This window comes from Eretmochelys imbricata, chromosome 4 (assembly GCF_965152235.1).
Source record: "Eretmochelys imbricata isolate rEreImb1 chromosome 4, rEreImb1.hap1, whole genome shotgun sequence".
Classification (NCBI taxonomy): domain Eukaryota; kingdom Metazoa; phylum Chordata; order Testudines; family Cheloniidae; genus Eretmochelys; species Eretmochelys imbricata.
Window position 1 is genome coordinate 70,935,949 of NC_135575.1, and position 14,373 is coordinate 70,950,321.

Sequence of the window (14,373 nt, forward strand, 5' to 3'; positions counted from 1 at the left end):
AGGGTTGGCGCAAAAAGCCAACCAACACAGAGCAGCAAAAGTCCTGTAAAAGCTCTCCAAATGTCCAGATGTTCAAAGGTCCCTGGTTTGGCAGCTTCTCCCCCTAATGGCTGAAGTCTCTGGCTGGCTGCTCTCTGTGGTTTTCTCCCAAACCCATATAGCAGGGCGGAGGAGAGGCACCACTTGTGTATCTGCACAGTTCTTGGTCCAGGGAGTTGCTGAGGGGAGAGGGAATCCCAGCTGGGCCCTATTTTATTCCCTGCCCCTTTTTACAGCAGTTCCTGCTTTAACTGCTTCTGCCCCTACCAGCTGGAGTTTCTACTGAGCATGTGCAAACTGCAATTTCCAAAGGCTTATAATTCAGCCACATTGGGGTAGATTTTCACTTGCACAGCAAAAAAGACATCCCTGAAGCCAAGGCAACAATCCGCCCTACTTCCTTTGCCATATTTCAAATCCCTTCCCCAGACCACAGAGGTTTTAGAGTTTCTCACTGCAGCAGCAGTAAGAATTTTCTAAACAGTGGATAAACAGCATTTTGCCTCAGCTTTGTTTTCAGGGCCAGCTGAACCACTTTCACTGAAACTTTGCAGACGAATTCAGCTGGAGATAGACAACAAGCATGGAAAATTCAGCCTAAATGGTTAAAGTTTTGCAAAGTAATAAGCCACTGAGAAGAGGGTATTATAATGGAAAAGCATTAGGCAACCTTATCTATAGGCGCTGGTGACAGCTCCACCTACAATCTTGTACAGAAATACATAGCCAGACAATCCCAAGGTAAATAGGATATTAATGCAGCATTTCAGATACCACTGTGATAGTGGCGGGTAAATGGTCTTTGAATGGAAATGGCTGTATGCAAGAGGAAGGTTGGTCCAGTGGTTAGTACACTGGAATAAGCTATCCAAGATCCACGTTCAATAGTCTATTAGTTGAAGTAAAAGAATGTTTCACTGTGAGGCAGTAGCTTATGGAATCAATCATATGAATTGCTGTGCACCTCCTTAGGTGTGGTGTCCACCCTCAACTCCCACAGACTTCCAGTGTCGTTCTGCAGGATGTGCAGCTGTTGGGTGTGCGGCCCTAGTAATTTAAAAGCTTCAGTGGTCTATTTTATGCCTATGCACAACACCCTAAGTATCAAAGGGATTTACATGCATTTAATGAGTAGAATGAATCTCTGAAGTCTGAAGATCCTCCCATGGTTAGTAGTCCACACATGAACAGCTTGTAAGAGAAATTTTGAGAAATGATAAGAGAAATGATATTTTGGTAACCATAGCACTAAAACATTGCACAGAAACAATGAATATCAAATATTACATAATCTAATACATCAAAAGCATATGTGCAATTCAAATTATTGATGACTCTTACATTTAACAATATATGAATAGTAATCATTCAGCATTTATCTAGTAGCCTATCCATGTATCTACCTAATTCAAACTCTTTGATTTCACTACAAAGAATTTCTCACTCACCAGAAAGTGCAGTTGTATTAAAAATTAATTTAGAAATATTTAAAAATTAAACATGTTTGTGCAGTAGGTCTGAAATGATAGAAATGTTGTGCTAAAAATAATAAGCAAAACATTCCACTAAACATGGGAAAAAAGCAAGCTCCAGACTCCCCCCTTCCTGCCACCCCGCCCTCACCTGCTTAGTATCACCAGAGGTGTGTGCAAATATCAACAGGTCAAGCAAATTCCTTACTGACAAATTTTTAATTTTTACTGCTGTTCTTGCTGTATTTATTATGCACCATAGCTTCATTGTGTGGCAATAAAAGTGCCTCCCTCCCCTTCTTTTTTCCTCAAGACTTGAGGATTAAGTGGTGTTCTAAAAATGCAATATTCTTTGTATAAGTGAAACAATAATTAAGAAAAAGAACACCCTGTATCCCAGTAGCCTTTTATCATGTTTACACCAGAAATAAAAGTGTGGAATTAAAGCTAGTAGCATGTCAGCTTAACTTGAAAAACTTCTAGTTCATTGGCATGTACATCCAGAGAATTTTCATGTTTAGCTCAAGTTGAGGAGAATGGTCTGGTGCAGGAGAAGGGATTTTGCCAAGTTTATTTTGTTTGCAATAAGCTAGGACTACAAAGAGTTGTGTGCATGAAAAAGGTTTACCTTTAATATTTCCTATATATCTGACTGAATTTGCATACGGTACCGGGCAAGATGGGAATGAGTAGCAAAAGTTTCCAACAGGCCTATGCCACAATTCTCAGCTCTGGCAGAGGAGTGCACAATGCAAGAAGTTGGGGAGTCATGAGCTTGGTTGCTTGAGTTTCAGGGCTGCTTTGCACTAGACCCAACACAAAGTTGGCACCCTAATGCTAACAATTACATAAATTGAAGAGTCTGCCAGGCTGAGAGTGCATAGAAAATTAGTGCCCTTCTTAAATGTGGAGTGATGGTTATATTTTGTCATCCTACGAGTTCCACAAATGATGGACCACTCGAGACGATTCAACATTTGGATTCAGTCTGGATAAACACCCAAAATATCCAGTGCTGTCCAAACCATTTAATCTTGCAAAATCTGGCTGTAAGACGCTTGTAAGATTGCTGGTACTTCATACAGTATTTCTGCTCCATGCTGGTAATACAGCAAGAATGACCTTTAATGTGGGGCTTAATTTCTGGTTCCAATCCCTGCCAGAACTCATTGCTTCAGAGACGCATGAAAATAAAAAATAATGGGAACAAAAGCCTGGGAACCAGCTGTGACATTGCACTCCATATGATTTTTTGAAAATATGCTAATGAGTGTGAATATAATGTCACTAGAATATGCTTCCTACAAAAGGCCTCTTGTAAGGTATCATTACAAAGCTTATAATCTCCTGAGTATGGTCGTCCTATTTGTATAAATGTATCACTCTTGTATCTGAAACTAGAAATATGAAATATAACTTTGAGGGCCTATTGTAATTATGCAAAGCGTGGGCCATTAATGGTGGTTTGGAATCTTGATGGCTTCCATTAACCAGGACAATTGACTGTAGATGGCTCTGTTTAATTGTAAGTCTTCCTGTATACCTGTGTGCTGGCAAGTGGGTAATGTAATCATGTCAGCTGAACTGGAATCCATCTTTAACCTGGTGGTTTTCCATTTAGAAGAAGGGGTGGGGACCCAGAGCAGGACAAAGGATTCCCACTTGTGCAAAAGATATATAAGGGGGTGGAACAGAACAAAGGGGGCTGCAGTCATGAGAAATCCCCTAGCTACCACCTGAGCTGGAACAAGGGCTGTACCAGGGGAAAGGATTGTGCCCAGACTCGGAAGGTGTCCAGTCTGTGGTAGAAGCTTATTGGAACATCTCTGAGGGTGAGATTTTAACTGTATTCAGTTTTCTTACTGTACTAGGCTTAGACTTGAGTGTTTTATTTTATTTTGCTTGGTAATTCACTTTGTTCTGTCTGTTATTACTTGGAACCACTTAAATCCTACATTTGGTATTTAATAAAATCACTTTTTATTTATAAATTAACCCAGAGTAAGTATTAATACCGGGGTGGGGAGGGGGCAAACAGCTGTGCATAGCTCTCTATCAGTATTATAGAAGGCGAACAATTTCTGAGTTTACCCAGGGTAAAATGGATTGATTGGGGTTGGACCCCATTGGGAGTTGGGTATCTGAGTGCTGGAGTCAGGAACACTTCTTAAGCTGTTTTCAGTTAAGCCTGCAGCTTTTGGGGGATGTGGTTCAGACCTGGGTCTGTGTTTGTAGCAGGCTAGCGTGTCTGGCTCAAACCAGGCAAGGCACTGAAGTCCCAAGCTGCCAGGGAAAACGGGCTCAGAGGTAGTCTCAGCACATCAGGTGGCAGTCCTAAGGGGGTTGTTGTGATCCAACCTGTCACACCAGCTTTTTAGAGGAAAATTCTGTTTAGCACTCCAGAAATGAGCAATGTTTCCAAAGGTGGGAGACAAGACAGGTAGGACTTTTTCTCCAACATATGAGTTTGCTCATTTAGCAAACTGCAAAGAAACTAGAAAGAGAGAGCCATGCTGACATTCAGAGTGCCAAGAGGTAAAAGCAGTGGTATCCAAGAGGCTAATGGAAAGGGACAGGATGGACAGCTATAGAGAGATGAGCGGAAAGAGCCCCCATATCTCTTCGTAGCAGTCCAAATTATCCCTGGCTTATATAATAGCTCCTTACATGTCACTGTATCTTTCTTTGACTCTTCTTTCCCTGTTTGGCTGCACCATAGTAGCTCTCATCACTAGTCTCTCAGTGCTATCATTTATTCACCTCATGCTATGATATTACATGAGTACTGTTTCCATAGGCCTACAGAAGAGCAGGAGAACCCCTGGGTTGAATTGTTAGCCTCCATGCTCCAAAATGACTGTCTCTTCATGTCCCAAACTGATCAGATTCCAGGGTGGTACACACCAGAAGAGGCTGTTTTACCCCTCAAAAGTGTGTGTGTGTGTGGTGAGGGGGGGAGGGGGAGGAGAGAGGGAGGATAATTTTTTTAGAATACAAAAAAAAGGTTTTGAGAACTCAAATGATTAAAAGTCTTATTCTCTTCCTGCTCTCTCTCTGTATACACTGCAACACCAACCAGCAGTACTGTTGGAGCCATGTTAACGCTTCCTTTTCACACAAGGAATTACAATAGTATACTTCTACACTATTATCCAAGGCTAGTCTTCAGGGCTAGTCTCACAGCAAGGGCCTCACCTGGATGCTGACTCCATGGGGAACTTAAAGGTGACCACAAACTGCTAGACCAAGCTGTTCACTTGGGAGCACCACCACTTGGAAGGTGAGACCGTTGATCATTATATCGCAGACCTACATGCATAACGGCCACTGAAACCACATCCATTTCCTGACTGAACCTTGGTATTAGATTGATGGATAGCTACCAAACCTGCATTGACTTGATCTGATTTTTTTAAATATAATGCTGATGCTTGCTATTTTATACACAGTATAATTCTAACTTCGTTGGCTGGGAAATTTCAGAGAGTTGGAATTTTAGGCCTTGGAATTTTGTTGAGTCTAGTGCATTTTTATTGATCTTTATAAAGAACCTAACTTGTCACACTGTCAAGTTACATTTTTTAGAATAAGCTTTTCTTACTTCAAAATATTTCAAATGCCTCTGAAATGTAGGAAATTGCCTGTGCTATTCCAAAATTATAAATTCCAAATCCACTGCAACCTCCTTTTAAGTTATTTATTATTTCCCCACAGTTTCCCTAGAGCCTCCCCACTTTTGCTCAGCAAGATATGAGTCTGTCTAAACCATAGTGCATATCAAGAGACAACATGCCAAATCCTTTCCTGTTGTGACGCTACACAATGAGATGTGAGTTCACATCAATGTGACCTGATGAAATCTTAATAAATAAATAAATAAAAATCCCTATGACTCTGGACTGTTAAATGAAAGTAGAAAGCTTTGATCCAATATTTTCATTGGTTGCTAACTGGAGAATATTGGCTAACAAAGTGTTCACTTGAATTTTTCTGCAACCCTAAAAGAAATCCTTAGCTGTCATTGTGATGCACAAGACTCTTAAGAGTGGATTTAAATGCATCATGAAGTAAGAGTTTATATACTTTGGCTCTCACATCTACCTACTATAACAGGCAAGAAGAGATTTTATTTTTTAAAAAATCATAAAAATAAAGGCCTAACTCTATATGTCTGATAGGCTTCAGTTTAACTTGGAAATTTCTTCAAACCCAGCCTATGCATCAAAAGCAACCCTTATTCATGCTAGTAACCCTAATCTTCTTGAATGAATAAAGACTAGAGCTGGGTGAACTTTTTCAGCCAAAACTTTTTCCTGCCAAAAATGTAGATTTGGGTCAATTTCAACAAATTGTTTTGTTTGAAAATCAAGGAGGAGAACTGAAAATGTCAAAATGGTTTATTTCAACATTTTTAACAGTGTTTCAGGTTTTTCATGGTATATGCACAAGGGAACTTAGTCACCATTCACAAAATTGCGGAAGAGGTGATGCTACCCTATACCCAAGACACTCACCTGGGTTGTGAGACACCTAGGTCCAAATCCTTGCTTTAGACCTGCGATTCAAACCAAGGTCTCCTATATCCCAAGTGAGTGCCCTAACCCCCAGGCTATGGGCTATTCTGCAGTGACTCTCTCTCTCTCTGTTGTTGCTGTTCCACTTTGTAAAAAAATTAAATACTCCATGGGCCAGAGCATGAGAATGATTCTATAACCTGCTGGTTAGAACACTCACCTGGGTCTCCACTATCCAAGGTAAAAGTCCCTGCTACAGAGTGGTGACTTTAACAAAGATGTGGATAAACTGTTCCCCTTAATCCCCCAAAACCTACTAGTTTGGGGAGTTATGGGATGTGGGAGACCCAGGTTAAAGTGGGGCACCCAAAACTGAACTCAATAATCCAGCTGAGTTCTTACCAGTGCTGAGCAGAGTGCAACAACTATATTCTGAATCTGACATATGACACTCCTGTTAATATACCCTACAATATTAGCCTTTTTCACAGCTACATCACCTCGCTAACTCGTTCTATTTGTGATTCATTATAACCTGACATCCTGCAATTTATCAAGGTCATTTTGAATTCTAATCCTGATCTGCAAAGTACCTGCAAGCCTTTCCAGTTTGGCGTCATCTGCCAGTTTTATAAGCATACTCTCCACTCCATTATCCAAGTCATTAATGAGAATATTGAATTTTCCCAGACCCAGTTTACTTATAACCCTTGAAACAATTGTGAATACTGTTAACACTCTAACAATTTCAGAGAGTTTTTCCCCATAACTTTAGTGCTTGTTACTATCACAAGTACGAATGCAAAATATACTAAAGCATACACACACTCTCCTAGGGTTGTTCTTTGTAAGGATTTACCCTTTCAGTGGCTAAGGAATGGTGTCCAACCCATAGTCTCCTTCAAACTCCCTTGAGTCTCTGCAATTTGCACCGCCTGCAGCAAATTCTAGTTTTCTTCTTCTCCTCCACTGCGGTGAGGGAGCTAGCAAACTCAATCCAGAGTCCATGGAACCAATCCTTACAGCAGACATTTCTGATCCTTGTGCTGCTCCGCTGCTGACTTCAGTCTGACTCTCACTCCTCCTATTTATTAACTTCTCCCCCTCCCCTTGAGTACCAATTGGTTCCACTGTCAGATACTGACTCTGGATGTGTCCTACTGGACTGCTCGCCCACAATGGAAACAACTCAGTAGCTTCAAACAGCTAATAAGCATGCTAAGTGTCCACCACATGCAATTTCTGGACAAGTAAGGCCCATTCAGCCAAGTCACCCTGCCTGACTCTGCACAGTCTCCAAGCAGAGTCCCCCAAAAGAAAAAAAAAAACAAAAAAACCCACAAGAACTATGTATCTCCCCATTGTTTATTCCTTAATTACATCACAATCCACCGGATTCAAATGCAAGTTTTAAAGAATGTTTATTGCTTTTTTTATTTAAAATTTTCAACTTTGTTTATCAGTACAGGCTCACAAGAAAATATTATACTTTTAGGACCTGGTTCTGCTCTCATGTAGTGCTCTTAAATCACTAACTCCATTTTTATCAGTGAAGTTAGTCTTGATTTACACTGATAAAAATTAGAGTGGAATAAGCCCGCTAGACTACGTCTCCACTTTGAGCATGGAGGCTGATTCCCAGGCTTGAGTACATATCCCCACGCTAGCTCTCATGAGCTAGCGTGAGTACAAACGGTTGTGGTAGCACAGGCAGTGGCAAGGGAGGCACAGGTTAGCCTGAAATTGGTGGGGACTTAGTTGACACAGCTGAGCTTTGCCTTCACTGATGCTACTGTGGCTGCACCGCTATTTGTATTCTTGCCTGTTTGATGTCAACACGAGTAGGGGAATGATGCTCCGAGATTGTTGTGTAGCCACAGTTTTAGTGTCTCTAAAAACAAACCTCATCTTAACGTCCTACAGTTAGTACTTCTCAAAACATATTACATTTATTTTACTTGTTAGAAATATAAAGAAGGGGGTCATATCTGATTTAACGTCCAAATTTGCTTCAAGGAAGTAGTAAAGAGGATATGTTCATCTTCTATCTGATGATGTGCAGTCTTCTTTGTTCTCAACTTGATCAAATACAGTTAGCTGATACAATGGGCAGACTGGAAGACTCCATTAATGGGAAAAGTTGGCAGAAATTGAATGCCTCTGTAGCAAAGCGACTCCAGGTTCCCCTCAACACAACTGAAGTCATAACTGAGCCTTAGGGCCCCAGTCCTGCAACCATTTATCACACACTTGGTTAACGTCCAACTCCTGAGTCGTCGCATTGAATTACTGAATGCCTGGGAAATTGTTTTAAAATATTCAATTGGCTTTAGAGTTGAGAGCAGAGTGATTTTTAACTACTCAAGAAATGTAATATGTAATCCCACAGCAATGCAATTCCAGTAATCTCATTGCAGTTATGAAATTTACATTTACAAATAAAAATAAGCAGAAAAGACAGTCAGTATCATAGGGGAAAAGAGATAAACAACCAGCTCTGTTCATATCCATTGTTCTTAGGACACTACTGTGCCCCTGAGGAGTTTTTTGTTTTTTTGTTTTTTAAAGAAGAAAGTGGCTTGGGAATAATTAAGGGGGAAATAGTGGTATTCCTGTTCAAGGCAACAGGAATTTAGGGAAGGATAGAAATAAGAAATAGTTATTACAGCTATAAAAATGTTATATGTTCCTTATTGAAGTTTTATGTTGTTCAATCCGTAGCTATCTATAAAATATTTGAAAGACTGCAATACATTAATGAAGTTTCTTTCATTAAAAATATACAATTTAAGCAATGTTTTAAAGAAGAAAACAAAACCCATTTCAGCTGAAGCCTCATATATCCCTAGCAGGACACATTCAGTTCAGTTAGAGTAGTGTACATCTGGGCTCACCCTGCTGAAGATCACATTTAGAACTATGTAACTAAGAGCAGATTTTGCCTATCAGCTCTGCATGGTGTAAAATGGCTGAGGTACAGCTTCCAAAAATGTTGTTGATCTAAGACTCAAAAAAACCCAAAACCACTTTATAAAAACAACATGGACAAAGGGCCTGATTTGAAATCAATGGAAAGACTCCTATTGACTTCAATAGGTATTGAACAGTCCAAAGAGAGGGAAGCTTTAAATCATTATTAAGCTTCCACCAATGACTGGATTGATTCTGTGTCAGTAGCAAAGACTAGGGAAAAGATCCTCAGATGGTGTAAATTAGTCTAACTCTGCGCTGGGGAGAGTAACAAATTAAAAAGGGAAAATGATGGCTTTTCAGAGAGACTTGTGTTTCTGCTCTTCCACCCCCTTAGTAAAAAGTGGCTGGATGTCATGGGTGGGTGAAAAATTCTGTTGAAGGGGAAAAAAAAAATGAACCTGGCAGGCCGTGTGAGGTGAATCTTGTTAAACAAAGACAGGTATTGCCAGCCAAATCAAGCAAAACAAATACACAAACCCTAAAGTGGTGATCCTCATGACAGCAACTACTCAATATTAATAGTGAATCCAAATTACATTATGAGAGATAAAACCATTCAGATTTAGCTTGGTGGTCATTTATTAGGGAACTAATAAACAGTATATATAGTAGACTTGTTAGTAGACATATATAGTGCCAGCCGACAGTGAAGGATTTATGAGTGAGTGCTAGCTTCTCTGCAGCAAAAGTTGACTTTGCTGTGTTAATGGAGTTTCCACAGATTTGATAAGGAAGCTCTTACATGTGACCCCAGCTGGATGTTGCCATATGGATCCAAGAATTGTTAATGAGGGAGAGATCAAGCATTGAGGAAAGAATCAGCCAAATACTTAGTACATGCAGTAAGGACATTATCTAACTCATTTCCCTGTTTAGAGAAGATAATGAAAAGATACAAACTAAGGTGTTTATCTTTGCAGTTTGCTGCTTTTATTGTTAGTTGCCTACATACTTATAGCAAAGATAAGTATAAGCTATTTTCTCATTATTTTAAGATAAGCTACACATTTATACCCAACATAATATATCATGTACAGTGTAAAATAACTATACTTCTTTATTTTAAGTTCTGCCTGGTCAATAGGTGATTTGGAAACAAGGTTAACAAAAGTCCACACTGAAGATTATGTTCAGAACAAACAAGGGATGGTGTTAAAGCAGACATGGTAAGAGGGTGACCTTTCTTAGCTTCTGCTGCAAACAACAAACTCAGACAAAAGTGCAGCATTGCAACAAAAGGGAAAGATAGTAGTAGGACACGGTAATTAAAATCCAAATAAAATAAGTCAACATCCCTGAGGCCCTTTGAAAATCCCCACTTTTTTTTTTTTTTTTTAAGAATAGCAGGACTATTAAGTTAAGAAGTGTAACTAGTTTTGAACAAATCAGTTTGGACTGAAAATGTAAATTTTATTTTAAACTATTGTTGATTACTGGGTTATCATTAAGTGGAAAAAATTCCAGGTCTAAAGAAAGGAATATGTGGACTTAACTCAAGCTCCTGGTCTTCCAATTTCTATGTAGGACCAGGATATGGTGCATGAGAGACTTAATTCAGTGAGGGACGGTGGGAGTTCATTCTGTTTTTCTCTGCAGAAACAGAGTGTTTATATTCTCTCTCTGCTCCCAAAACATGCCCTTTCCACTCTTGTGTCCATGGTACCTGCACATAGCTGGCCAAAAGAGAGCCCCCTGAATGTAATGGTCGGACACAGAAATCCATTTAGTGAAGCATGACCTCCATAGCCTTTAGTCATTTCTATCTATGCACAATGCTTGTTAAATACCACCAAATCAAATTTCTCTGCTTACTTACATTTGACACCCATTTTGCACAGCTGTAAGTGACCCCACAAGGTGCAAGGCAGTGGAAATTCAGGCTCTTTGGCTCTAAACAGTCTTGATGGGTCTGAAGTGGAATGCAATCTTTGGAGAAACGAGACTGTTATTTGTAAATTACTCGGTATACTTAGTGCTCAAATAGTCCAAATACTGAAGTTCAATGTTCCTTGCACTCAGTCTTTACATAGGTTTACAAAAAAAACACCTCCCTATGATTACAAGGAGAACTTTGTCTAAATAAAGATTGAGGGAAAAATGAGTCAAGACTTCAGAATTTATTCCACTAAGACTAAAGATTTAGGAGGTTATGCAAAACCATTCATTGAGTCCTGATAGAAAAATCTTTCTCCAAAAGAACTGAACAAACTGATTCTGATTCTCTGTTCCACACAACAGTGCAGCAATTCAATAGCTGCTTCTCAAAAATGCACAATGTCTGCTGACCACAGCCAGGTTTTTGTGAAAGAAAAGGATGGAAATGAAAAACAGTCAGAAGATGGTACAGTAACATCTGTCAGGCAGGTGCACATATCTCTATATGCTGCTATAGCTGTCACTACCATTCAGTGTCAAGGGGGAACCAAACGCAGCACTATAAAAATCAGCTATTTCCTTGAGGTTAAATCTGTTTCTGAGGAGCATTAGCAAGAGTTCTAAGACAAGAGGAGGTAAATTCTAAAGTGTTGCTTGTATAGTATATCTATGACTCCCATTTATGGTAATGGATTATATAGCTAAATACTAGCAACTCTTTAGAGCCGTTAGCCTGTAAGCTTTCATTCAATATAAATGGGGTTTGAGTACATGAAATGCTATATGAGCACGGCTTGCATTTTACAGCAGCATCTCCATGCTTTACCCCGAGTCATAATAAATTATTCTTTCTAAGGATATTTTTTAATTTCTAAGACTGAGAGGTACATTTACCAAAAGAAAACTAAGTTTTAAAAAAGGCTTCTTTAGAAAGATTAATAATATAGGAATTTAATTACACACACACACAAAAGTGCTTTAACAGAACATTATTCAGGTTGCAAAGTCAAGCACTCAGAAGTTAGAACTTGCCAGAATTAAGGTTCTGCGCCAAGAAGCTTTACTCTTACTGTAAATCCTAGAATCCTATTTTTGACATCTCCGACTCAAGGAATATTTCCAACACTCCTCTAAACAACATACTAATCCACAGAGACCTTCCCACCAACACTACAAAAAGAAGGATTCTAGGTGGACTCCTCCTGAAGGCCGAGACAGCAGACTGGACTTCTACATAGAGTGCTTCCGCTGACGTGCATGGGCTGAAACTGTGGAAAAGCAGCATCACTTGCCCCACAACCTCAGCCGTGCAGAACACAATGCCATCCACAGCCTCAGAAACAACTCTGACATCATAATCAAAAAGGCTGACAAAGGAGGTGCTGTTGTCATCATGAATAGGTCGGAATATGAACAAGAGGCTACTCGGCAGCTCTCCAACACCACTTTCTACAAGCCATTACCCTCTGATCCCACTGAAGGTTACCAAAAGAAACTACAGCATTTGCTCAAGAAACTCCCTGAAAAAGCACAAGATCAAATCTGCACAGACACACCCCTGGAACCCTGACCTGGGAAATTCTATCTACTACCCAAGATCCATAAACCTGGAAATCCTGGGCGCCCCATCATCTCAGGCATTGGCACCCTGACAGCAGGATTGTCTGGCTATGTAGACTACCTCCTCTGGCCCTATGCTACCAGCACTCCCAGCTACCGTCGAGACACCACTGACTTCCTGAGGAAACTACAATCCATCTGTGATCTTCCTGATAACACCATCCTGGCCACTATGGATGTAGAAGCCCTCTACACCAACACTCCACACAAAGATGGACTACAAGCCATCAGAAACACTATCCCCGATAATGTCACGGCAAACCTGGTGGCTGAACTTTGTGATTTTGTCCTCACCCATAATTATTTCACATTTGGAGACAATGTATACCTTCAAATCAGCGGCACTGCTATGGGTACCTGCATGGCCCCACAGTATGCCAAAATTTTTATGGCTGACTTAGAACAACGCTTCCTCAGCTCTTGTCCCCTAATACCCCTACTCTACTTGCGCTACATTGATGACATCTTCATCATCTGGACCCATGGAAAAGAAGCCCTCGAGGAATTCCACCATGATTTCAACAATTTCCATCCCACCATCAACCTCAGCCTGGACCAGTCCACACAAGAGATCCACTTCCTGGACACTACGGTGCTAATAAGCGATGGTCACATAAACACCACCCTATACCGGAAACCACTGACCACTATAAGTACCTACATGCCTCCAGCTTTCACCCAGACCACACCACATGGTCCATTGTCTACAGCCAAGCTCTACTATACAACTGCATTTGCTCCAACCCCTCATACAGAGTCAAACACCTATAAGATCTCTATCAAGCATTCTTACAACTACAATACCCACCTGCGGAAGTGAAGAAACAGATTGACAGAGCCAGAAGAGTTCCCAGAAGTCACCTACTACAGGACAGGCCCAACAAAGAAACTAACAGAACGCCACTAGCCGTCACCTTCAGCCCCCAACTAAAACCTCTCCAACACATTATCAAGGATCTACAACCTATCCTGAAGGACGAACCATCACTCTCACAAATCTTGGGGAGCTGTCTGTAGGCAAGGACTGGCCTGTTTCCCAACTTGAAGCAAATACTCACCAGCAACTACATACCACACAACAGAACCACTAACCCAGGAACCTATCCTTGCAACAAAGCCCGTTGCCAACTGTGCCCACATATCTATTCAGGGGACACCATCACAGGGCCTAATAACATCAGCCACACTATCAGAGGCTCGTTCACCTGCACATCTACCAATGTGATATATGCCATCATGTGCCAGCAATGCCCCTCTGCCATGTACTTTGGTCAAACTGGACAGTCTCTACGTAAAAGAATAAATGGACACAAATCAGATGTCAAGAATTATAACATTCATAAACCAGTCAGAGAACACTTCAATCTCTCTGGTCACGCGATTACAGACATGAAAGTTGCTATATTACAACAAAAAAACTTCAAATCCAGACTCCAGCGAGAAACTGTTGAATTGGAATTCATTTGCAAATTGGATACAATTAACTTAGGCTTGAATAGAGACTGGGAGTGGCTAAGTCATTATGCAAGGTAACCTATTTCCCCTTGTTCCCCACCCCACCCCCCATTCCTCAGATGTTCTTGTTAAACCCTGGATTTGTGCTGGAAATGGCCCACCTTGATTATCATACACATTGTAAGAGAGTGATCACTTTAGATAAGCTATTACCAGAAGGAGAGTGGGGTGGGGGGAGAAAACCTTTTGAAGTGATAAACACCCATTTTTTCATGGTCTGTGTGTATAAAAACATCCTCACTTCGTTTTCCACTTGTATGCATCAGATGAAGTGAGCTGTAGCTCACAAAAGCTTATGCTAAAATAAATTGGTTAGTCTCTAAGGTGCCACAAGTACTCCTTTTCTTTTTGCGAATACAGACTAA